This window comes from Somniosus microcephalus, chromosome 9, assembly GCF_052327205.1.
Source record: "Somniosus microcephalus isolate GS21.2 chromosome 9, FLI_Smic_1.0, whole genome shotgun sequence".
NCBI classification, from domain to species: domain Eukaryota; kingdom Metazoa; phylum Chordata; class Chondrichthyes; order Squaliformes; family Somniosidae; genus Somniosus; species Somniosus microcephalus.
Window position 1 is genome coordinate 145,867,494 of NC_140995.1, and position 23,906 is coordinate 145,891,399.

Here is a 23,906-nt window from a genome sequence, read left to right on the forward strand (position 1 = left end):
TACAAAACACAGCGGGAGCCCAGGAGAGTGTGAGGATTCGGCAGTACAAAACACGGCACGAGCCCAGGAGAGCGGGAGAGTTCGGCGGTAGAAAACACAGCGGGAGCCCAGGAGAGCGCGAGAGGTCGGCGGTACTAAACACAGCGGGAGCCCAGGAGAGCGCGAGAGTGCGGCAGTACAAAACACAGCGGGAGCCAAGGAGAGCGCGAGAGTTCGGCAGTACAAAACACAGCGGGAGCCCAGGAGAGCGCGAGTGTTCGGCTGTACAAAACACAGCGGGAGCCCAGGAGAGCGCGAGAGTTCGGCAGTACAAAACACAGCGGGAGCCCAGGTGAGCGCTAGAGTTCGGCAGTACAAAACACAGCGGGAGCCCAGGAGAGCGCGAGTGTTCGGCAGTACAAAACACAGCGGGAGCCCAGGTGAGCGCTAGAGTTCGGCAGTACAAAACACAGCGGGAGCCCAGGTGAGTGCTAGAGTTCGGCAGTACAAAACACAGCGGGAGCCCAGGAGAGCGCGAGTGTTCGGCTGTACAAAACACAGCGGGAGCCCAGGAGAGCGCGAGAGTTCGGCAGTACAAAACACAGCGGGAGCCCAGGTGAGCGCTAGAGTTCGGCAGTACAAAACACAGCGGGAGCCCAGGAGAGCGCGTGTGTTTGGCTGTACTAAACACAGCGGGAGCCCAGGAGAGCGTGAGAGTTCGGCGGTAGAAAACACAGCGGGATCCCAGGAGAGCGTGAGAGTTCGGCGGTACAAAACACAGCGGGAGCCCAGGAGAGCGCGAGAGTTCGGCGGTACAAAACACAGCCGGAGCCCAGGAACGCACGAGAGTTGGACGGTACAAAACACAGTGGGAGCCCAGGAGAGCGCGAGAGTTCAGCGGTACAAAACACAGCGGGAGCCAAGGAGAGTGCAAGAGTTTGGCGGTACAAAACACAGCGGGAGCCTAGGAGAGCGCGAGAGTTCGGCGGTACAAAACACAACGGGAGCCCAGGAGAGTGGGAGAGCTCGGTGGTAGAAAACACAGCGGGATCCCAGGAGAGCGCGAGGGTTCGGCGGGACTAAAAGAAGTGGGAGCCCAGGAGAGCACGAGAGTTCAACGGTGTTGAGATTCACGTATCTCTGGTAAACAGGATCAAGTGCAAACCGAAATGGTGGGTATATTGTGTTTAATCAGAGTTTAGGATTGAATATAACACATTAGTAATACAGCAAAAACATATGGCCGTGACAAGCAGCTGATCTCGGACCCGATCGGACAGTCGGCTGGCAGGCATAAACAGTTCTCTGGCTTCTGGTCTCTCTCTCTCTCTCTCTCTCTAGGGCCTTCGATGGTGAGCATGGGATCACTCTTAAAAGAGCGTTCGACCAGCTGTTCGGTTCTCCCTTCCACCGTCTGTGTGCAAGCCCTTGGGGTGTCACTTTTTATTCTCTTTTTAGGGGTGGGCCTGAGGCCAAGTTATTTACAAGACCATTTAACCTATAGAGATTCCTACAAAACTTCATCAACCAATGACAGCTTAAGTTCTTTGTCTTGGTGTTTGGATGAAAGCCCTCCCCAAAAGAAGGTCTCATTACTTCATCCAATTTATCTTTCTTGTTCTTACATTTTGAAGGTTCCTCCATTGGAATCCATCTTATCTCTTTTTACTCTCCCCCCCTTTTTCCCAGCAAGTACAAGGCCCGGCCCTGTCCCTCTTAATCATTGCCCCAGCCAGAGCTGTCGCACACTAATCAGTCGCTATCTCACCTTCATCTAGCAAATGGCCCATTCTAAGATGGATACCTTATCTTTCTCTATGTCTTTTCCTAATTAACTTTTAATTATCTTCACAAGCAGTTCTGCTAAACAAACTCCAAATTCTATCTGTGGAGATTATAATATGGTTATTAGTAATAATGGAAGAAACATAGGTTGGCCCTTCACTGGCCAAATTAAAGCTACATTAACAAAGTCAAAACCCTAACTTACAAACAACAGATAACTAGCCTGGCAGGACCATCTTATGGGCCCCCGTGTGGAATGTTTATGTTTCACCTAATCTAACTGATTAAAAAGACTGTCTCAAATTCTAATGCAAGCTTCCCAGGAAAACGAAACTTATTTAAAAGCCAAATACATTTTCTGGCACCCCTAGATTCTAACATGGTACAAAACACAGCGGGAGCCTTGGAGAGCGTGAGAGTTCGGCAGTACAAAACACAGCGAGAGCCCACGTGAGCGCGAGAGTTCAGCGGTACAAAACACAGCGGGAGCCCACATGAGCGCGAGAGTTCAGCGGAAGAAAACACAGTGGGAGCCCAGGAGAGTGCGAGTGTTTGAAGTTACAAAACACAGCGGGAGCCCAGGAGAGCGCGAGAGTTCAGCGGTACAAAACACAGCGGGAGCCAAGGAGAGTGCAAGAGTTTGGCGGTACAAAACACAGCGGGAGCCTAGGAGAGCGCAAGAGTTCGGCAGTACAAAACACAGCGAGAGCCCACGTGAGCGCGAGAGTTCAGCGGTACAAAACACAGCGGGAGCCCACATGAGCGCGAGAGTTCAGCGGAAGAAAACACAGTGGGAGCCCAGGAGAGTGCGAGTGTTTGAAGTTACAAAACACAGCGGGAGCCCAGGAGAGCGCGAGAGTTCAGCGGTACAAAACACAGCGGGAGCCAAGGAGAGTGCAAGAGTTTGGCGGTACAAAACACAGTGGGAGCCTAGGAGAGCGCGAGAGTTCGGCGGTACAAAACACAACGGGAGCCCAGGAGAGTGGGAGAGCTCGGTGGTAGAAAACACAGCGGGATCCCAGGAGAGCGCGAGGGTTCGGCGGTACTAAAAGAAGTGGGAGCCCAGGAGAGCACGAGAGTTCAACGGTGTTGAGATTCACGTATCTCTGGTAAACAGGATCAAGTGCAAACCGAAATGGTGGGTATATTGTGTTTAATCAGAGTTTAGGATGGAATATAACACATTAGTAATACAGCAAAAACATATGACCGTGACAAGCAGCTGATCTCGGACCCGATCGGACAGTTGGCTGGCAGGCGTAAGCAGTTCTCTGGCTTCTGGTCTCTCTCTCTCTCTCTCTCTCTCGGGCCTTCGATGGTGAGCATGGGATCACTCTTAAAAGAGCGTTCGACCAGCTGTTCGGTTCTCCCTTCCACCGTCTGTGTGCAAGCCCTTGGGGTGTCACTTTTTATTCTCTTTTTAGGGGTGGGCCTGAGGCCAAGTTATTTACAAGACCATTTAACCTATAGAGATTCCGACAAAACTTCATCAACCAATGACAGCTTAAGTTCTTTGTCTTGGTGTTTGGATGAAAGCCCTCCCCAAAAGAAGGTCTCATTACTTCATCCAATTTATCTTTCTTGTTCTTACATTTTGAAGGTTCCTCCATTGGAATCCATCTTATCTCTTTTTACTCTCTCCCCCTTTTTCCCAGCAAGTACAAGGCCCGGCCCTGTCCCTCTTAATCATTGCCCCAGCCAGAGCTGTCGCACATTAATCAGTCGCTATCTCACCTTCATCTAGCAAATGGCCCATTCTAAGATGGATACCTTATCTTTCTCTATGTCTTTTCCTAATTAACTTTTAATTATCTTCACAAGCAGTTCTGCTAAACAAACTCCAAATTCTATCTGTGGAGATTATAATATGGTTATTAGTAATAATGGAAGAAACATAGGTTGGCCCTTCACTGGCCAAATTAAAGATACATTAACAAAGTCAAAACCCTAACTTACAAGCAACAGATAACTAGCCTGGCAGGACCATCTTATGGGCCCCCGTGTGGAATGTTTATGTTTCACCTAATCTAACTGATTAAAAAGACTGTCTCAAATTCTAATGCAAGCTTCCCAGGAAAACGAAACTTATTTAAAAGCCAAATACATTATTAGGCACCCCTAGATTCTAACATGGTACAAAACACAACGGGGGCCCAGGAGAACGCGAGAGTTCAGTGGTACAAAACGCAGCAGGAGCCCAGGAGAGTGCGAGAGTTCGGCAGTACAAAACACAGCGGGAGCCCAGGTGAGCGCGAGAGTTCAGCGGAAGAAAACACAGCGGGAGCCCAGGAGAGTGCGAGCGTTTTAAGTTACAAAACACAGCGGGAGCCCGGGAGAGCACGAGAGTTCAGCGGTACAAAACACAGCGGGAGCCAAGGAGAGTGCGAGAGTTTGGCGGTACAAAACACAGCGGGAGCCTAGGAGAGCGCGAGAGTTCGGCGGTACAAAACACAGCAGGAACCAAGGAGAGCACGAGAATTCAGTGGCACAAAACACAGCAGGAGCCCAGGAGAGCGCGAGGGTTTGGCGGTACTAAACACAGTGGGATCGCAGGAGAGCGCGAGAGTTCGGCGGTACAAAACACAGCGGGAGCCCAGGAGAGCGCGAGAGGTCGGCGGTACTAAACACAGCGGGAGCCCAGGAGAGCGCGAGAGTTCGGCGGTACTAAACACAGCGGGAGCCCAGGAGAGCGCGAGAGTGCGGCAGTACAAAACACAGCGGGAGCCAAGGAGAGCGCGAGATTTCGGCAGTACAAAACACAGCGGGAGCCCAGGAGAGCGCGAGTGTTCGGCTGTACAAAACACAGCGGGAGCCCAGGAGAGCGCGAGAGTTCGGCAGTACAAAACACAGCGGGAGCCCAGGTGAGCGCTAGAGTTCGGCAGTACAAAACACAGCGGGAGCCCAGGAGAGCGCGAGAGTTCGGCAGTACAAAACACAGCGGGAGCCCAGGTGAGCGCTAGAGTTCGGCAGTACAAAACACAGCGGGAGCCCAGGTGAGTGCTAGAGTTCGGCAGTACAAAACACAGCGGGAGCCCAGGAGAGCGCGAGTGTTCGGCTGTACAAAACACAGCGGGAGCCCAGGAGAGCGCGAGAGTTCGGCAGTACAAAACACAGCGGGAGCCCAGGTGAGCGCTAGAGTTCGGCAGTACAAAACACAGCGGGAGCCCAGGAGAGCGCGTGTGTTTGGCTGTACTAAACACAGCGGGAGCCCAGGAGAGCGTGAGAGTTCGGCGGTAGAAAACACAGCGGGATCCCAGGAGAGCGTGAGAGTTCGGCGGTACAAAACACAGCGGGAGCCCAGGAGAGCGCGAGAGTTCGGCGGTACAAAACACAGCCGGAGCCCAGGAACGCACGAGAGTTGGACGGTACAAAACACAGCGGGAGCCCAGGAGAGCGCGAGAGTTCAGCGGTACAAAACACAGCGGGAGCCAAGGAGAGTGCAAGAGTTTGGCGGTACAAAACACAGCGGGAGCCTAGGAGAGCGCGAGAGTTCGGCGGTACAAAACACAACGGGAGCCCAGGAGAGTGGGAGAGCTCGGTGGTAGAAAACACAGCGGGATCCCAGGAGAGCGCGAGGGTTCGGCGGGACTAAAAGAAGTGGGAGCCCAGGAGAGCACGAGAGTTCAACAGTCTTGAGATTCACGTATCTCTGGTAAACAGGATCAAGTGCAAACCGAAATGGTGGGTATATTGTGTTTAATCAGAGTTTAGGATGGAATATAACACATTAGTAATACAGCAAAAACATATGACCGTGACAAGCAGCTGATCTCGGACCCGATCGGACAGTCGGCTGGCAGGCATAAACAATTCTCTGGCTTCTGGTCTCTCTCTCTCTCTCTCTCTCTAGGGCCTTCGATGGTGAGCATGGGATCACTCTTAAAAGAGCGTTCGACCAGCTGTTCGGTTCTCCCTTCCACCGTCTGTGTGCAAGCCCTTGGGGTGTCACTTTTTATTCTCTTTTTAGGGGTGGGCCTGAGGCCAAGTTATTTACAAGACCATTTAACCTATAGAGATTCCTACAAAACTTCATCAACCAATGACAGCTTAAGTTCTTTGTCTTGGTGTTTGGATGAAAGCCCTCCCCAAAAGAAGGTCTCATTACTTCATCCAATTTATCTTTCTTGTTCTTACATTTTGAAGGTTCCTCCATTGGAATCCATCTTATCTCTTTTTACTCTCCCCCCCTTTTTCCCAGCAAGTACAAGGCCCGGCCCTGTCCCTCTTAATCATTGCCCCAGCCAGAGCTGTCGCACATTAATCAGTCGCTATCTCACCTTCATCTAGCAAATGGCCCATTCTAAGATGGATACCTTATCTTTCTCTATGTCTTTTCCTAATTAACTTTTAATTATCTTCACAAGCAGTTCTGCTAAACAAACTCCAAATTCTATCTGTGGAGATTATAATATGGTTATTAGTAATAATGGAAGAAACATAGGTTGGCCCTTCACTGGCCAAATTAAAGCTACATTAACAAAGTCAAAACCCTAACTTACAAACAACAGATAACTAGCCTGGCAGGACCATCTTATGGGCCCCCGTGTGGAATGTTTATGTTTCACCTAATCTAACTGATTAAAAAGACTGTCTCAAATTCTAATGCAAGCTTCCCAGGAAAACGAAACTTATTTAAAAGCCAAATACATTTTCTGGCACCCCTAGATTCTAACATGGTACAAAACACAACGGGGGCCAAGGAGAACGCGAGAGTTCAGTGGTACAAAACGCAGCAGGAGCCCAGGAGAGTGCGAGAGTTCGGCAGTACAAAACACAGCGAGAGCCCACGTGAGCGCGAGAGTTCAGCGGTACAAAACACAGCGGGAGCCCACATGAGCGCGAGAGTTCAGCGGAAGAAAACACAGTGGGAGCCCAGGAGAGTGCGAGTGTTTGAAGTTACAAAACACAGCGGGAGCCCAGGAGAGCGCGAGAGTTCAGCGGTACAAAACACAGCGGGAGCCAAGGAGAGTGCAAGAGTTTGGCGGTACAAAACACAGCGGGAGCCTAGGAGAGCGCGAGAGTTCGGCAGTACAAAACACAGCGAGAGCCCACGTGAGCGCGAGAGTTCAGCGGTACAAAACACAGCGGGAGCCCACATGAGCGCGAGAGTTCAGCGGAAGAAAACACAGTGGGAGCCCAGGAGAGTGCGAGTGTTTGAAGTTACAAAACACAGCGGGAGCCCAGGAGAGCGCGAGAGTTCAGCGGTACAAAACACAGCGGGAGCCAAGGAGAGTGCAAGAGTTTGGCGGTACAAAACACAGCGGGAGCCTAGGAGAACGCGAGAGTTCGGTGGTACAAAACACAACGGGAGCCCAGGAGAGTGGGAGAGCTCGGTGGTAGAAAACACAGCGGGATCCCAGGAGAGCGCGAGGGTTCGGCGGTACTAAAAGAAGTGGGAGCCCAGGAGAGCACGAGAGTTCAACGGTGTTGAGATTCACGTATCTCTGGTAAACAGGATCAAGTGCAAACCGAAATGGTGGGTATATTGTGTTTAATCAGAGTTTAGGATGGAATATAACACATTAGTAATACAGCAAAAACATATGACCGTGACAAGCAGCTGATCTCGGACCCGATCGGACAGTTGGCTGGCAGGCGTAAGCAGTTCTCTGGCTTCTGGTCTCTCTCTCTCTCTCTCTCTCTCGGGCCTTCGATGGTGAGCATGGGATCACTCTTAAAAGAGCGTTCGACCAGCTGTTCGGTTCTCCCTTCCACCGTCTGTGTGCAAGCCCTTGGGGTGTCACTTTTTATTCTCTTTTTAGGGGTGGGCCTGAGGCCAAGTTATTTACAAGACCATTTAACCTATAGAGATTCCTACAAAACTTCATCAACCAATGACAGCTTAAGTTCTTTGTCTTGGTGTTTGGATGAAAGCCCTCCCCAAAAGAAGGTCTCATTACTTCATCCAATTTATCTTTCTTGTTCTTACATTTTGAAGGTTCCTCCATTGGAATCCATCTTATCTCTTTTTACTCTCTCCCCCTTTTTCCCAGCAAGTACAAGGCCCGGCCCTGTCCCTCTTAATCATTGCCCCAGCCAGAGCTGTCGCACATTAATCAGTCGCTATCTCACCTTCATCTAGCAAATGGCCCATTCTAAGATGGATACCTTATCTTTCTCTATGTCTTTTCCTAATTAACTTTTAATTATCTTCACAAGCAGTTCTGCTAAACAAACTCCAAATTCTATCTGTGGAGATTATAATATGGTTATTAGTAATAATGGAAGAAACATAGGCTGGCCCTTCACTGGCCAAATTAAAGATACATTAACAAAGTCAAAACCCTAACTTACAAGCAACAGATAACTAGCCTGGCAGGACCATCTTATGGGCCCCCGTGTGGAATGTTTATGTTTCACCTAATCTAACTGATTAAAAAGACTGTCTCAAATTCTAATGCAAGCTTCCCAGGAAAACGAAACTTATTTAAAAGCCAAATACATTATTAGGCACCCCTAGATTCTAACATGGTACAAAACACAACGGGGGCCCAGGAGAACGCGAGAGTTCAGTGGTACAAAACACAGCGGGAGCCCAGGAGAGTGCGAGCGTTTTAAGTTACAAAACACAGCGGGAGCCCGGGAGAGCACGAGAGTTCAGCGGTACAAAACACAGCGGGAGCCAAGGAGAGTGCAAGAGTTTGGCGGTACAAAACACAGCGGGAGCCAAGGAGAGCGCGAGAGTTCGGCGGTACAAAACACAGCAGGAACCAAGGAGAGCGCGAGAATTCAGCGGCACAAAACACAGCAGGAGCCCAGGAGAGCGCGAGGGTTTGGCGGTACTAAACACAGTGGGATCGCAGGAGAGCGCGAGAGTTCGGCGGTACAAAACACAGCGGGAGCCCAGGAGAGCGCGAGAGGTCGGCGGTACTAAACACAGCGGGAGCCCAGGAGAGCGCGAGAGTTCGGCGGTACTAAACACAGCGGGAGCCCAGGAGAGCGCGAGAGTGCGGCAGTACAAAACACAGCGGGAGCCAAGGAGAGCGCGAGAGTTCGGCAGTACAAAACACAGCGGGAGCCCAGGAGAGCGCGAGTGTTCGGCTGTACAAAACACAGCGGGAGCCCAGGAGAGCGCGAGAGTTCGGCAGTACAAAACACAGCGGGAGCCCAGGTGAGCACTAGAGTTCGGCAGTACAAAACACAGCGGGAGCCCAGGAGAGCGCGAGAGTTCGGCAGTACAAAACACAGCGGGAGCCCAGGTGAGCGCTAGAGTTCGGCAGTACAAAACACAGCGGGAGCCCAGGTGAGCGCTAGAGTTCGGCAGTACAAAACACAGCGGGAGCCCAGGAGAGCACGTGTGTTTGGCTGTACTAAACACAGCGGGAGCCCAGGAGAGCGTGAGAGTTCGGCAGTACAAAACACAGCGGGAGCCCAGGTGAGCGCTAGAGTTCGGCAGTACAAAACACAACGGGAGCCCAGGAGAGCGCGAGAGTTCGGCAGTACAAAACACAGCGGGAGCCCAGGTGAGCGCTAGAGTTCGGCAGTACAAAACACAGCGGGAGCCCAGGAGAGCGTGAGTGTTCGGCTGTACAAAACATAACGGGAGCCCAGGTGAGCGCTAGAGTTCGGCAGTACAAAACACAGCGGGAGCCCAGGAGATCGTGAGGGTTCAGCAGTACAAAGCACAGCGGGAGCCCAGGAGAGCGTGAGGTTTCGGCGGGACAAAATAGAGCGGGAGCCCAGGAGAGCGCGAGAGGTCGGTGGCACTAAACACAGCGGGAGCCCACGAGAGTGCGAGAGTTCGGCGGTACTAAACACAGCAGGAGCACAGGAGAGCGCGAGAGTTCGGCGGTACAAAACACAGCGGGAGCCCAGGAGAGCGCGAGAGTTCGGCAGTACAAAACACAGCGGGAGGCCAGGAGAGTGCGAGGTTTTGGTGGGACAAAATACAGCGGGAGCCCATTGTAGTGATCAATAGCATGTCATTCTATAGTGGACACTAGGTGGAGCTGTAGAGCTGTATATAGCTGTATGTATAAGACTACACTACCCAGCTATATATTATATTAAGACTACATTACCCATGAGGCTAGGCTACCCACAAGGCAACAGTCAAGATGACAGCCTGCACACAGGAGCACACATGGATGCCTCTACAGATACTGTACCTAGAGAACGTCTACTGAATAAATGACTAGCTAGAAGCTAGCTGTGTTCATAATAAGAATGTCTAGTTATTAATGAACATAACATGGTACCAGGGTGGTGAAGATCTGCTGAAAAATTGTGAAAAGCGTCATGGAGAATTTGAAGCCACCAGAGCGTTTGAATCTCACAGAAAAAATCGACTACAATTGGCAGACTTTTAAACAGCAATTCGAACTCTACATTGCAGCCATCGGATTCGGTACGAAGCCAGACGCAAGGAAGATAGCGTTGCTGCTTACGGTTGCAGGCCCACAGGCGATAGAGGTATTCAATACATTTGTATTTAATCCAGATGAGAACAGAGGAAAATTAGAAGACGTGCTAAAAAAATTTAATGCACATTGCTCTCCCAAAAAGAATGAGATGTATGAAAGATACATCTTCCGTTCTCGGACACAGCAACAAAATGAGACTTTTGTTAGCTTTATAACTGATCTGAAACTGAAAGCACAGACATGTAATTTCTCTGAGCTCAAAGCATCCATGATTCGTGACCAGATTGTGTTTGGTATTCATGATAAAAAAGTCAGGGAATGCCTGTTGAGAGAAACCGAACTAACATTGGAAAATGCTGTGACAATATGCAAAGCCAGCGAGCTAGCTCAAAATCACGCGAAGACTTTCAGTGAAATCAATAATGATGCGAATGTAATGATAATGCTGCTGTCGGTGCTGTGTCCTACAAGGGGAAGAAACGTGGGCAGAACAGAAATGAAAAGCAATCGGAGGATGAAATTTTTAATTGTAAACGCTGTGGTTACAAACACCAGTTAAGACAATGCCCAGTGTTTGGAAAAATGTGCACAAAGTGTAATGGAAAGAATCACTTTGCCAAACAATGCTTTTCAAAAGTACAAACTAAGAAAGGGCAACGAGTTAATGTGATTGAGGACACTGATGTAAGTGAGACATTTTTTGTAGGAATGGTGTCATGTGACGATATCAAAAAAGATACAGAAAATGTGCAGCCCTCAGAAATAGACAATGCTGAACATAAAGTTAATGCAGTAAAAGAGGACAAATGGATGATCCCACTGCAGATACATGGAGCATTAGTTACATTGAAACTGGACACTGGGGCAAAAGCAAACTTAATCAGTATGAGTGACATTAACAATATGAAAGAAAAGCCCAAAATACAGAAAAAGTCAGTACTACTGAAGGACTATAATGGACAGAAAATAGATAGCTTAGGTGTATGCAGACTTAAAGTGACAGTCAAAGACAAAGTGCATCAGCTCATGTTTTCTGTTGTGGCTGAAAGGCTTGATTCACTATTGGGTGACAAAGCTTGTGAAGAATTAGAACTGGTCAAAATAGTTTACCATATAAACTGTGCCATAAGCAGACCAGATGACTCAGGTGATGAAGCAGAGAGCCCATCAAGGATGAAAAGGCCAAAGGGTATCCATGTCTTCAAAAAGCCTAGTTTCTCCAAGAAGAAAGAAAAAGACTTCAAGGTCAAAGAGAAGCCAAAGGAAGAAAAGCACAAAGAGGAAAAACACAAGGAGAAAAAGTCCAAAGATATAACCGCAGCAGATGTTGTTAAGCAGTGGAAAGAGAAAAAGAAAAAGAAGAAGCCTGCACCAGAGCAGGAAGCAGTTCCGGTGGATACTCCTTCTTCCCTCAGGCCAATCTTTGGTGTTCCATTAGCCGAGGCTGCTGAGAGGACTATGCTGTATGATGGGATCCAGCTGCCAGCAGTTTTTCGAGAGTGCATTGACTACATTGAGAGTTATGGCATGAAGAGTGAAGGAAACACTGAAACCCTCTCCAAGCAAAGATCGCAAGGAGACCTCGATCTATACAAGAGCAGATTGATGACAATGCCGCAACTGCATCTTGTCATTCACCGCCAGAACAATCTCATGAAGACACATCAGACTTACCAGTGTTGAGAAGATCCACATGTGAAGTAAAAGAGCCTGATAGACTTAATCTTTGAGTACAATGTAAAGCTTTGAAAATGTGTTGACTGTTTTGAAAATGTTTATGTTTATAGAGCACTAACAAAAGTGTTACTGATATTATCTTTATTGTTTTCTTGAAAGTTGATTGATATTGATTTTGTTAAACCTCAAAGAAAGGGGGATGTAGTGATCAATAGCATGTCATTCTATAGTGGACACTAGGTAGAGCCGTAGAGCTGTATATAGCTGTATGTATAAGACTACACTACCCAGCTATATATTATATTAAGACTACATTACCCATGAGGCTAGGCTACCCACAAGGCAACAGTCAAGATGGCAGCCTGCACACAGGAGCACACATGGATGCCTCTACAGATACTGTACCTAGAGAACGTGTACTGAATAAATGACTAGCTAGAAGCTAGCTGTGTTCATAATAAGAATGTCTAGTTATTAATGAACATAACACCCATGAGAATGCGAGAGTTCGGCGGTAGAAAACACGGAGGGAGCCCAGGAGTGTGCGAGAGTTCGTTGGTACAAAACTCAGCAGGAGCCCAGGAGAGCATGAGAGTTCGGTGGTATAAAACACAGCGGGAGCCCAGGAGAGCGTGAGCGTTCGGCGGTACAAAACACAGCAGGGGCCCAGGAGAGCGCGAGAGTTCGTCAGGAGAAAATACAGTGGGAGCCCAGGAGAGCGCGAGGGTTTGGCGGTACAAAACACAGCAGGGGCCCAGGAGAGCGCGAGGTTTCGGCGGGAAAAAATAGAGCGGGAGCCCAGGAGAGCGCGAGGGTTCGGCGGTACAAAACATAGCAGGGGCCCAGGAGGGCGCGAGAGTTCGGTGGTACAAAACACAGCGGTAGCCCAGGTGATCGCGAATATTCAGTGGCACAATACACAGTGGGAGCCCAAGAGAGTGCGAGAGCTCGGCGGTACAAAACACAGTGGGAGCCCAGGAGAGCGCGAGAGTTCTGCGGCACAAAACACAGTGGGACCCCAGCGGCGGACCTGGGTGTGGACTGAGGAGTGAGCAAGCAGCGAGGTATAAAACCGACAGCAGCAGCGAGGCCCGACCACAGCGGCGGACCTGGGTGTGGACTGAGGAGCAAGCGAGCAGCGAGGTATAAAACCGACAGCAGCAGCGAGGCCCGACCACAGCGGTGGACCTGGGTGTGGATTGAGGAGCGAGCAAGCAGCGAGGTACAAAACTGGCGGCAGCAGCGAGGCCCGACCACAGCGGCGGACCTGGGTGTGGATTGAGGAGCGAGCAAGCAGTGAGGTATAAAAGCGGCAGCAGCAGTGAGGCCCGACCACAGCGGCGGACCTGGGTGTGGATTGAGGAGCGAGCAAGCAGTGAGGTATAAAAGCGGCAGCAGCAGCGAGGCCCGACCACAGCGGCGGACCTGGGTGTGGATTGAGGAGCGAGCGAGCAGCGAGGTTTAAAACCGGCGGCAGCGAGGCGAGGCCCGACCACAGCAGCGGACCTGGGTGTGGATTGAGGAGCAAGCAAGCAGTGAGGTATAAAAGCGGCAGCAGCAGCGAGGCCCGACCACAGCGGTGGACCTGGGTGTGGATTGAGGAGCGAGCGAGCAGCGAGGTACAAAACCGGCGGCAGCAGCGAGGCCCGACCACAGCGGTGGACCTGGGTGTGGATTGAGGAGCGAGCAAGCAGCGAGGTATAAAACCGGCGGCAGCAGCGAGGCCCGACCACAGCAGTGGACCTGGGTGTGGATTGAGGAGCGAGTGAGCAGCGAGGTATAAAACCGACGGCAGCAGCGAGGCCCGACCAATTCAGCAACGGGAGAGAGAGGTAAAATGTAATCAAAGTGTGATGTCACCAGAAAGCAGGTAAGTGATTGGTTGGTGAGTATTTCTCTCTTTCTCCTTTTTTTCCACACTTAAACTCTGTGGTTTATAGTTTCTAAGCTCTGAGGTGTAGCGGGGGCTGCTGGTAACCAAAAATTTAACTTAATTTAAAGGAAGTAAAGGGTAAGTCATGTCAGGACAGCTCAGCCCCATAGTTTGCTCCTCCTGCACTATGTGGGAAATCAGGGAAACTTCCTGTGTCCCTGACGACCATGTGTGCGGGAAGTGTGTCCAGCTGAAGCTACTGACAGACCGCATTGCGGCACTGGAGCAGCGGATGGATAGATATTGGAGCATTCGCGAGGCTGAGGAAGTCGTGGATAGCACGTTTAGGGAGGTGGTCACACCGCAGGTAAAGGTTGCACAGGCAAAAAGGGAATGGGTGACCATCAGGCAGAATACTAGGCGTGGGCAGGTAGTGCAGGAATCCCCTGGGATCATCCCCCTCTCGAACAGTTATACCATTTTGGATACTGTTGGGGGGGATGGCTTAACAGGGGAAGGCAGCAGCAGCCAACCTCCTGGCACCAGGGGTGGTTCTGCTGCACAGGACAGGAGGAAAAAGAGGGGTAGAGCTACAGTGATAGGGGATTCTATTGTAAGGGGAATAGATAGGTGTTTCTGCGGCAGCAAACGAGACTCCAGGATGGTGTGTTGCCTCCCTGGTGCAAGGGTCAAGGATGTCTCAGAGAAGCTGCAGAAAATTTTGGAAAGGGAGGGTGAACAGCCAGTTGTCGTGGTGCATATAGGTACCAACAATATAGGTAAAGAACAGGATGAGATCCTAAAAGCTGAATATAGGGAGTTAGGAGGTAAATTAAAAAATAGGACCTCAAAGGTAGTAATCTCAGGATTGCTACCAGAGCCACGTGCTAGTCAGAGTAGAAATAGAAGGATACTTCAAATGAATACGTGGCTAGAGGAATGGTGCAAGGGGGAGGGATTCAAATTCCTAGGACATTGGAACCGGTTCTGGGGGAGGTGGGACCAGTACAAACCGGATGGTCTGCACCTGGGCAGGACCAGGACCGATGTCCTTGGGGGAGTGTTTGCTAGTGCTGTGGGGGAGGGTTTAAACTAAAATGGCAGGGGGTTGGGAACCAGAGCAGGGAGACAGATGAAAGGGAAACAAGGATAGAAGCAAAAGACAGGAAGGAGAAAAACAAAGATGGCAATCAGAGGAATCAAGGGTTTAAAACAAACATGGCCACAGTAAATAATAATTCTAAACGGTCTAAGAGCTTTAAAAAATAAGCCTGAAGGCTTTGTGTCTTAATGCAAGGAGCATCCGTAACAAAGTGGAAGAATTAACAGCGCAAATAGAGGTAAATGAATATGATATGATTGGGATTACGGAAACATGGCTCCAGGGGGACCAAGGCTGGGAACTCAACATCCAGGGGTATTCAATATCCAGGAAAGCTAGGCAAAAAGGAAAAGGAGGTGGGGTAGCATTGCTGGTTAAAGAGGGGATTAACACAAATGTAAGGAAAGATATTGGCCTAGAAATTCATTAAGGCACTGCCAGCTTTGCGGCCAGTTACCGCCTAAAGAGGGCTTCTGCGCCAAAAATGAGTTTGCGCTGAAATTCAGCGCAGCGGTATTGGCGGCGGTAGCTGTTAGCGCTGCGCCGGCACCGATGACATCATCGGTGTGCGCAGTGCCCCGGTTCCGCCCTGAAACCGGCCCGATCCCCATATTTAGTAGCGGCCGCCTCCTCCGAAGCGGCCGCAAACAGCGACCAAAAAACGGGGCTGTGCTGTAGCCTTAGTGGGGCACTTTAAAGGGGAAGGTGCGGCCGGCCGCTTTTTCGGCGGCCGCCTGCCCGCACCTCCTTCCCCGGCCTCCTCCACCCCCCCCCGCGGCATTGCCGGCTGCTTTCCGCGAACCCGGCACTTCTCCGTGGTGCCGGGCTCATTTGCCGGCACTCTCCAGCGGCGATCTCCCCGTTGCAGGCAGCTCCCCCTTAAGAGAAGGAGGAGGCCTGCAGTACCGCAGCCTGCCGCTCTGCAGCGGCTGGCGCAGCGGCGCCAAGAGCGCTGAAATTCAGTGTCAGCGCCCCAAGCGGAGGCGGGCACACCCTGGTATAGCGCCCGGTTCCGAATTGGGGCGCTAACACTGAATATCTGATGATCGCTAATGGCTCCCCGCCCAGCGCTAACTTTTAGGCGCGAGCGAGCTGGCCGCCCCAAAGTGAATTTCTAGGCCATTAGCTCTGATGATGTGGAATCTGTATGGGTAGAACTGAGAAATAACAAAGGGCAGAAAACGTTAGTGGGAGTGGTATATAGACCCCCAAACAGTAATGCAGAGGTTGGGGATGGCATTAAAAGGGAAATTAGAGAAGCGTGCAATAAGGGCACAGCAGTCATCATGGGTGACTTTAATCTACATATAGATTGGGCTAACCAAATTAGTAACAATACTGTGGAGGAGGAATTCCTGGAGTGTATACGGGATGATTTCCTGGACCAATATGTCGAGGAACCAACTAGGGATCAGGCCATCTTAGACTGGGCATTATGCAATGAGAAAGGATTAATTAGCAATCTTGTTGTGCGAGACCCCTTGGGTCGGAGCGATCATAATATGATAGAATTCTTCATTAAGATGGAGAGTGAAGTAGTTGACTCAGAGACTAAGGTCCTGAATTTAAATAAAGGAAACTATGATGGTATGAGACGCGAGTTGGGTAGGATTGATTGGGTAATGTCACTCAAAGGGTTGACGGTGGATAGGCAATGGCAAACATTCAAAGATCACATGGATGAAATATAGAATTTGTTTATCCCAGTTTGGCATAACAATAAATCAAAAAAGGTGACTCAACCGTGGCTAACAAGGGAAATTAGGGATAACATAAGATCCAAAGAGAGGACATATAAATTGGCCAAAAAAAGAGGCAAACCTGAAGATTGGGAGCAGTTTAGGCTTCAGCAAAGGAGGACAAAGGGGTTAATTAAGAGGGGGAAAATAGATTATGAAAGTAAGCTTTCAGGGAACATAAAAACTGACTGTAAAAGCTTTTATAGATATGTGAAGAGAAAAAGATTGGTGAAGTCAAGTGTAGGTCCCTTACAGTCAGAATCAGGGGAATTTATATTGGGGAACAAAGAAATGGCAGAACAATTAAATACATATTTTGGTTCTGTCTTCACAAAGGAGGACACAAATAACCTCACAGAGATGTCGGGGAACATAGGGACTAATGAGAGGGAGGAACTGAAAGAAATCAGTATTTGTAGGGAAATGGTGTTGGGGAAGTTGACGGGATTGAAGGCCATTAAATCCCCAGGGCCTGATAATTTGCATCCTAGGGTACTTAAGGAAGTGGCCCTGGAGATAGTAGATGCATTGCTGGTCATCTTCCAGAACTCGATAGACTCTGGAACAGTACCCATCGATTGGAGGGTAGCTAATGTTACCCCACTATTCAAAAAAGGTGGTAGAGAAAAAGCGGGGAAGCCTGACATCGGTAGTGGGGAAAATGCTAGAGTCCATTATAAAAGATGTAATAGCAGAGCACTTGGAAAGCAGTGACAGGATCAGACAAAGTCAACATGGATTTACAAAAGGAAAATCGTGCTTGACTAATCTACTGGAATTTTTTGAGGATGTAACTGGTAAAATAGATAAGGGAGAACCAGTGGATGTGGTGTATTTGGACTTTCAGAAGGCTTTCGATAAGGTCCCGCATAAGAGATTAGCGTGCAAAATTAAGGCACATAGGATTGGGGGCAAGGTATTGACTTGGATAGAGAACTGGTTGGCAGATAGAAAGCAAAGAGTTGGAATAAACAGGTCATTTTCTGAGTGGCAGGCAGTGACTAGTGGGGTACCGCAAGGATCGGTCCTCGGACCCCAGCTGTTCACAATATATATTAATGACCTGGATGAGGGAATTGGATGTAATATCTCCAAATTTGCAGACGACACAAAGCTGGGTGGGAGGGTATGCTGTGAGGAGGATGTCGTGAAACTCCAGTACGATTTGGACAGGTTGGGTGATTGGGCAGAAACATGGCAAATGCACTATAATGTGGATAAATGTAAGGTTATCCACTTTGGTGGCAAAAACAGGAAGGCAGATTATTATTTGAATGGCAATAGATTGGGAGAAGGGGAAGTGCAAAGAGACCTGGGTGTTCTTGTGCACCAGCCGCTGAAGGTAAGCATGCAGGTGCAGCAGGCGGTTAAGAAGGCAAATGGTATGTTGGCCTTCGTAGCAAGAGGGTTTGAGTACAGGAACAAGGATGTCTTGCTGCAGTTGTACAGGGCCTTGGTGAGACCGCACCTTGAGTATTGTGTGCAGTTTTGGTCACCTTACCTGAGGAAGGACGTTCTTGCCATGGAGGGAGTGCAGCGAAGATTCACCAGGCTGATACCTGGGATGGCAGGAATGACGTATGAGGAGAGATTGTGTCGATTGGGCTTATACTCACTGGAGTTTAGAAGATTGAGAGGGGATCTCATCGAAACCTATAAAATTCTGTCAGGTCTGGACAGACTAGATGCAGGAAGGATGTTTCTGATGGCCGGGGTGTCCAGAACCAGGGGTCATAGTCTAAGGATAAGGGGTAAGCCATTTAGGACTGAAATGAGGAGGAATTTCTTCACCCAGAGAGTGGTGAACCTGTGGAATTCTCCGCCACAGAGGGCGGTGGAGGCTAGTTCATTAAATATATTCAAGAAAGAGTTGGATATATTTCTTGAGGCTAAAGGGATCAAGGGATATGGGGAGAAGGCAGGGACAGGGTACTGAAATTGGATGATCAGCCATGACCTCATTGACTGGCGGAGCAGGCTCGAAGGGCCGAAGGGCCTACTCCTGCTCCTATCTTCTGTGTTTCTATGTTTCTAGTACAAAACACAGTGGGAGCCCAGGAGACCGCGAGGGTTCAGCAGTACAAAACACAGCGGGAGCCCAGGAGAGCGCGAGAGTTCGGCGGTACAAAACACAGAGGGAGCCCAGGAGAGCGCGAGGTTTCGGCGGTACACAACACAGTGGGAGCCCAGGAGAGTGCGAGAGTTCGGCGGTACAAAACACAGAGGGAGCCCAGGAGAGCGCGAGAGTTCGGAAACACTAAACATAGCGAGAGCCCAGGAGAGCGTGAGAGTTCGGCGGTACAATACAGAGCGGCAGCCTAGGAAAGCCGGAGCATTTGGCGGTACAAAACACAGCAGCGGCCAAAGAGACCATGAGAGTTTGGCGGTGCAAAACACAGCGGGAGCCCAGGAGAGCGCGAGGTTTCGGCGGGAAAAAATACAGCGGGAGCCCAGGAGAGCGCGAGAGTTCGGCGGCACAAAACACAGCGGGACCCCAGGAGAGCGCGAGAGTTCGGCAGTACTAAACACAGTGGGAGCCCAGGAGAGCGCAAGAGTTCGGCGGTACTAAACACAGTGGGAGCCCTGGAGAGCGCGAGACTTCAGCAGTACAAAACACAGCGGGAGCCCAGGTGAGCGCGAGAGTTCGGCGATCCAAAACACAGCGGAAGCCCAGGAGAGAGCGAGAGTTCGGCGGTACGAAACACAGCGGGAGCCCAGGAGATCGTGAGGGTTCAGCAGTACAAAACCCCGCGGGAGCCCAGGTGAGCGTGAGAGTTCGGCCGTACATAACACAGCGGGAGCCCAGGAGAGCGTAAGAGATCGGTGGTACAAAACACAGCGGGAGACCAGGAGAGTGCGATAGTTCAGCGGTACTAAGCACAGCGGGAGCCCAGGAGAGAGCGAGAGTTCGGTGGCACAAAACACAGTGGGACCCCAGGAGAGCGCGAGAGTTCGGCAGTACTAAACAGAGAGGGAGCCCAGGAGAGCGCGAGAGATTGGCGGTACAAAGCACAGCGGTAGCCCAGGAGCAGGTGAGACCTCGGCGGTATAAAACACAGCGGGAGTCCAGGAGAATGAGAGAGTTCGGCGGGAAAAATACAGCGGAAGCCCAGGAGAGCGCGAGAGTTCGGCGGTACTAAACACAGCGGGAGTCCAGGAGAGCGCGAGTTTTCGGCGTGAAAAAATACAGCAGGAGCCCAGGAGATCGTGAGAGTTCGGCAGGAAAAAGCACAGCGGGAGCCCAGGAGAGCGAGAGAGTTCGGGAGTACTAAACACAGATGAAGCCCAGGAGAGCGCGAGAGTTCTGCGTTAAATAACACAGCGGGAGCCCAGGAGAGCGCGAGGGTTCGAAGGTAGTAAACACAGCGGTAGCCCAGTTGAGCGCGAGAGTTCGGCGATACAAAACACAGCGGGAGCCCAGGAGAGCGCAAGAGTTCGGTGGTACAAAACACAGCGGGAACCCAGGTGAGCGCGAGAGTTCGGCGATACAAAACACAGCGGGAGCCCAGCTGAGCGCGAGAGTTCGGCTGTACATAACACAGCGGGAGCCCAGGAGAGTGCGAGATTTTGGCAGTACAAAACACAGCGGGAGCCCAGGAGAGCACGAGAGTTCTGCGGCACAAAACGCAGTGGGACCCCAGGAGAGCGCGATAGTGCAGCGGAACGAAACACAGCGGGAGACCAGGAGAGCGCGAGAGTTCGGCGGCACAAAACACAGTGGGACCCCAGGAGAGCGAGAGAGTTCGGCGGTAGAAAACACAGCCGGAGCCCAGGAGAGCGAGAGAGTTCGGCGGTGCTAAACACTGCAGGAGCCCACATGAGCGCGAGAGTTCGGCTGTACAAAACACAGTGGGAGCCGAAGAGAACGCGTGAGTACGGCGGTGCAAAACACAGCGGGAGCCCAGGAGAGCGCGATAGTTCGGCGGTACAAAACACAGCGGGAGCCCAGGAGAGCGCGATAGTTCGGCGGTACAAAACACAGCGGGAGCCCAGGAGAGCGTGAGAGTTCGGCAGGAAAAAATACAGTGGGAGCCCAGGAGAGCGCGAGGGGTCGGCGGTACTAAACACAGCGGGAGACCAGGGGAGCACGAGAGTTCGGCGGTACAAACCACAGGGGGAGCCCAGAAGAGCGCGAGAGTTCGGTGGTACAAAACATAGCGGGTGACCAGGAGAGGGCGAGAGTTTGGCGGTACAAAACACAGGGGGAGCCCAGTAGAGTGCGAGAGTTCGGCGGTACTAAACACAGTGGGAGCCCTGGAGAGCGCGAGAGTTTGGTGGTATAAAACACAGCGGAAGCCCAGGAGAGAGCGAGAGTTCAGCGGTACGAAACACAGCGGGAGCCCAGGAGATCGTGAGGGTTCAGCAGTACAAAACCCCGCGGGAGCCCAGGTGAGCGTGAGAGTTCGGCCGTACATAACACAGCGGGAGCCCAGGAGAGCGTAAGAGATCGGTGGTACAAAACACAGCGGGAGACCAGGAGATTGCGAGAGTTCGGCGGTACAAAACACAGCGTGAGCCCAGGAGAGCGCGATAGTTCAGCGGTACTAAGCACAGCGGGAGCCCAGGAGAGAGCGAGAGTTCGGTGGCACAAAACACAGTGGGACCCCAGGAGAGCGCGAGAGTTCGGCAGTACTAAACACAGCGGGAGCCCAGGAGAGTGCAAGAGTTCGGTGGTACAAAAAACAGCCGGAGCCCAGGAGAGCGCGAAAGTGCGGCAGTACAAAACACAGCCGGATGCCAGGAGAGCGCGAGACCTCGGTGGTACAAAACACAGCGGGAGCCCAGGAGAGCGAGAGAATTCGGTGGTACAAAACACAGCCGGAGCCCAGGAGAGCGAGAGAGTTCGGCGGTGCTAAACAATGCAGGAGCCCACGTGAGCGCGAGAGTTCGGCTGTACAAAACACAGCGGGAGCCAAAGAGAACGCGTGAGTACGGCGGTACAAAATACAGCGGGAGCCCAGGAGAGCGCGCTAGTTCGGCGGTACAAAACACAGCGGGAGCCCAGGAGAGCGCGAGAGTTCGGCAGGAAAAAATACAGTGGGACCCCAGGAGAGCGCGAGGGGTCGGCGGTACTAAACACAGCGGGAGACCAGGGGAGCACGACAGTTTGGCAGAACTAAACACAGTGGGAGCCCAGGAGAGCGCGAGAGTTCGGCGGTACAAACCACAGGGGGAGCCCCGAAGAGCGCGAGAATTCGGCGGTACAAAACACAGGGGGAGCCCAGGAGAGCGCGAGAGTTCGGCGGTACAAACCACAGGGGGAGCCCCGAAGAGCGCGAGAGTTCGGCGGTACAAAACACAGGGGGAGCCCAGTAGAGCGCGAGAATTCTTTGCTACAAAACACAGCGGGAGCCTAGGAGAGCAGGAGAGTTCGGCGGTACTAAATACAGTGGGAGCCCAGGAGAGCGCGATAGATCGGCGGTACAAAACAAAGCAGGAGCCCTGGAGAGCACGAGAGTTTGGTGGAATAAAACACAGCAGGAGCCCAGGAGAGCGCGAGACTTCGGTAGTACAAAACACAGCGGGAGCCCAGGAGAACGCGAGAGTTCGTTGGTAAAAAACACAGCAGGAGCCCAGGAGAGCGCGAGAGTTCGGCGGCACAAAACACAGTGGGACCCCAGGAGAGCGCGAGAGTTCGGCAGTACTAAACACAGCGGGAGCCCAGGAGAGCGCAAGGGTTCGGCGGTACAAAAAACAACCAGAGCCCAGGAGAGCGCGAAAGTGCGGCAGTACAAAACACAGCCGGATGTCAGGAGAGCGCGAGGCCTCGGCGGTACAAAACACAACGGGAGCCCAGGAGCGCGAGAGAGCTCAGCGGTACAAAACACAGCAGGAGCCCACGTGAGCGCGAGGGTTCGGCTGTACAAAACACAGCGGGAGCCGAAGAGAACGCGTGAGTACGGCGGTACAAAACACAGCGGGAGCCCAGGAGAGCGCGATAGTTCGGCAGTACAAAACACAGCGGGAGCGCAGGAGAGCGCGAGAGTTTGGCGGTAAAAACACAGCGGGAGCCCAGGAGAGCGCGAGGTTTCAGCGGGAAGAAATACAGCAGGAGCCCAGGAGAGCGCGAGAGTTCGGCAGTAGAAAACACAACGGGAGCCTAGGAGAGCGCGAGATTTCGGCGGTACTAAACACAGAGGGAGCCGAGGAGAGCACGAGAGTTTGGCGGTACAAAACACAGCGGGAGCCCAGGAGAGCACGAGGGTTCGGTGGTGCAAAACACAGCAGGAGCCCAGCAGAGCGCGAGCGTTCGGCTGTACAAAGCACAGCTGTTTCCCAGGAAAATGCAAGAGTTGGTTGGTACTAAACACAGCGGAAGCCCAGGAGAGCGCGAGAGTTTGTGGTACTAAACACAGTGGGAGCCCAGGATAGCGCGAGAGTTTGGCAGTACTAAACACAGTGGGAGCCCAGGTGAGTGCGAGAGTTCGTCGGTAAAAAACACAGTGGGAGCCCAGGTGAGTGCGAGAGTTCGTCGCTACAAAACACAGCGGGAGTCCAGGAGAGCGCGAGAGTTTGGCGGTACAAAACACAGCGGGAGCCCAGGAGAGCGCGAGAGTTCGATGGTAAAAAACACAGCCTGGGGCCCAGGAGAGCGCGAGTGTTCAGCGGCACAAAACACAGTGGGAGCCCAGGAAAGTGCGAGAGTTCGGCGGTACTAAACACAGCGGGAGCACAGGAGAGCGCGAGAGCTCGGTGGTGCAAAACACAGCGGGAGCCCAGGACAGCGCGAGAGTTTGGCTGTACAAAACACAGCGGTATCCCAGGAGAATGCGAGAGTTCGTTGGTACTAAACACGAGTGCCCAGGAGAGCGCAAGACTTCGGCGGTACAAAACACAGCGGGATCCTAGGAGAGAGCGAGGGTTCGGTGGGAAAAACACAGCAGGGTCCCAGGAGAGCGCGAGAGTTCGGCGGTACAAAACACAGTGGGAGCCCAGGAGATCGCGAGGGTTCGGCAGTGCAAAACACAGCGGGAGCCCAGGAGAGCGCGAGAGTTCGGCGGTACAAAACACAGCGGGAGCCCAGGAGTGTGCAAGAGTTCGGTGGTACTAAACATAGTGGGAGCCCAGGAGAGCGTGAGATTTCGGCAGTACAAAACACAACGGGAGCCTAGGAGAGCACAAGATTTCGGCGGTACAAAACAAAGTGAGAGTCCAGCAGAGCGCGAGAGTTCGGCTGTACAAAACACAGCGGGAGCTTAGGAGAGCGCGAGAGTTCGGCGGTAAAAAACACAGCAGGAGCCTAGGAGAGCGCAAGAGTGCGGCGGTAAAAAACACAGCGGGAGTTCAGGAGAGCGTGAGAGTTCGGCGGTACAAAACACAGCGGGACCCCATGACAGCGCGAGAGTTCGGCAGTGCTAAACAGAGCGGGAGCCCAGGAGAGCGCAAGA